The sequence below is a fragment of the Nanorana parkeri genome, unplaced genomic scaffold, assembly GCF_000935625.1.
Source record: "Nanorana parkeri isolate BGI_ZX_2015 unplaced genomic scaffold, ASM93562v1 scaffold355, whole genome shotgun sequence".
Classification (NCBI taxonomy): domain Eukaryota; kingdom Metazoa; phylum Chordata; class Amphibia; order Anura; family Dicroglossidae; genus Nanorana; species Nanorana parkeri.
In genome coordinates this window covers 1,810,882-1,813,416 of record NW_017306623.1, presented here as the reverse complement: position 1 = coordinate 1,813,416, position 2,535 = coordinate 1,810,882, and the positions used below count along the sequence as shown (strand labels likewise).

At 41.4% G+C, this 2,535-nt stretch overlaps 1 protein-coding gene across 3 annotated transcripts in view; it reads left to right on the top strand.

Annotated features, from left to right (window-relative positions):
• RAB18 (RAB18, member RAS oncogene family) overlaps positions 1 to 2,535 on the top strand; it is a 34,256-nt gene that overhangs the window by 10,442 nt on the left and 21,279 nt on the right. The gene's annotated exons all lie outside the window — the stretch shown is intronic.

The window sequence follows — 2,535 nt, the reverse complement described above, 5'->3', positions numbered from 1 at the left end:
GTAAGATTTTGGAAAACAAATTATTTGAGCCCAAAAGCTGAATTTTAAAATCTAACCGTGTATAACAAGCTTGACTGAAAGACGCCAGCCATACTTTCCTTTCAGCTATTTAATTTGTGTCACAGTTTAAAGAGTCATGATTTCAGGGTGCCTTCAATTGTAGTACACCTGTCCCTAAAGTCAATAAAGGGCACATTCAATGTACAGGACAAATGCAAATGGGTCAGGATTAGCTTTGTAGTCAAGCTTTGGAACAAATTAAAACCAACATCAGAAAGGCTGATAGAGGAGGGATGCCTGACTTGTATGGGTAATCGTAGGCACTTGGTGATTCTACTTTGTAGGAAGAGCTTTTAGTAATAAACGCTTAAAATGGGCTGACAGCTTCACTTTAAAGGGTTATTAAACCCTTGCGTGTTTTTGCATATATCTACAGCTAGCAAGCAGTAGATATATGCAAAAACGTAAAAGAAAATACCTTTTAACCATTTGACGTCCGCCCGTAGTAAAAAAACGGACGGACGGCACTGCAGCATTGGCGGGTTGCCGTCTCCAGGCGGCAATTTTTTTCTGCTCGCGCGCGCCCCCCTAGCGGGCACGCACAGGCAGAAAAGACCCGACCATTGCACACACCCGTTACCGGGTGTTTCACATATAGGCGATTAGCGGCTCCATAGCCCGCCGATCGTCTATATGTGCTCGTTCGCGTCCACCCGCCCGTGTATTACATCACTTCCGCATTCACCTGTCAGTCATCTGGCTGCTATAGCCAGAGAGAAGAAGCTGATGAAGCAGATCTCTGCTTCATCAGCTTCTTTTGGGGTCCACAGGTGACATTAGGGGTCCTAGAGACTCCTAATGTCTCCATAAAGAGGACCTGTCAGTGTGCCTTTGTTATTATATAGGGGGATTGTTATCCCCCTATATAATAGCAATAACAATAAGTGCAAAAAAATAAATATAAATAAAAAAATATAAAAGTAACACATAAAAAAGTAAAATAAAATAAAAGTCACATATAAAAAAAGGGGAAAAAACCCCCCCAAAATGTTTAACTCCCCCACCCCCACGTTTACGCGCCTATAAACGTAAATACGCGTCCGGTGCCCCAGCGCGCAAAAATTACAATTGCGCTACACATGTTACATATCGCCGCGAACGTCGCAGTGAGAGCAATCATTTTAGGGCCATCAATCACTGATAACACTAAACTGATGAGCGGTAACAGCTTTTAAAGCGTCGCCTATGGCCAATTTTGGGTATTATCGTTTTTTGAGGTTTCGCGCGCGCACGCAATTTTAAGGCTTGACATGTTTAGTGTCTTTTTACCCGACGTGACCCCATCTTTTATATTTTACCAAAAAATTGGGTAATAATAAATGTTTTATCATTTAATATAGGGGAAACTGTTTTTTTTTTTAAATTTCGGTAATTTTTCCTTAATATAGTAAAAAAATAAAACCCCCAGTGGTGAATAAATACCACCAAAAGAAAGCTCTATCTGTCCCCAAAAAAGGGTATAAAATTCATTTCAGTACAGCGCTGCATGACGGAATAAATGTCAGTCAAAGTACCGCAGCGCTGAATACTGAAAAATGGCCTGGATGGAAAGGGGGTTTAACACCGCGGATGTCAACTGGTTAAAAAGGGTTAATACTTACCTGTGTCTTCGCCGCGCACTCCCATCCGAACATCTGAAGAGTCTCGGGCGACCGCAGAGGATCTTGGGGCGGGCGCATGCGCACTTCAGATGTTCAGCCGGGAGACGATGGAGCAGCGTGCACCCGCACAGATACTGTGGGACATGAGAGAAGGAGTCGGCGCTGGATCGGAGACCCGCACCAGCGCTGGAAGGACATCTGAAAAGGACCGGAAAGAAGAAGATGGGATTAAGAGACATCATTTAAGGTAAGTCCCTACAGCAGGATTGGGAAGGAGGGAAAAATGTTTGACTTTAATGTCACTTTAAGTAAAGAAGGATCCACTAACAACCCCTATAAAAAATGTTAAATAACTACCTACACACGTGATGAGTAATCAAACAATGAAAGCACAAAATGACAATGGGTATATATAGACAATTTAATTACTGTTATTATTGCAGAGCCAAATCCAAGTATTTTGTATGAGTCACTCAGGTTTTTACAATGAGCCCAAAGGGTTACTAAGCTGTTAATTCCACTTCAGTTTATATTGGAAATGGAATGCTGCTGCTTTTAGAATTGTATGCTTTTTTTTTTCCACACTCCTTTTGAAAAGAACCCAATCAGTTTATTTTGCCACATTTTTACACTGGCTACAGATAAAGGCCAGACCTTCCTGTTCTTTCTGTGAACACTTGGCATATTGTTCCAAAGTTCATTCTATATTTAAATTGTTTGGATAGCCAAGGTCATGTTGCAATAGTCCCTTAGTTACATTGTGAAATTCCTTGCACAGTAGTATCATTATGTTGAGTACATGGCCACTGTGAAGCAAAGCAAGAAATTCTTTACCATGTGTTAAAGTGGGCTTCTTGCTTAAAGTGACTAAAGT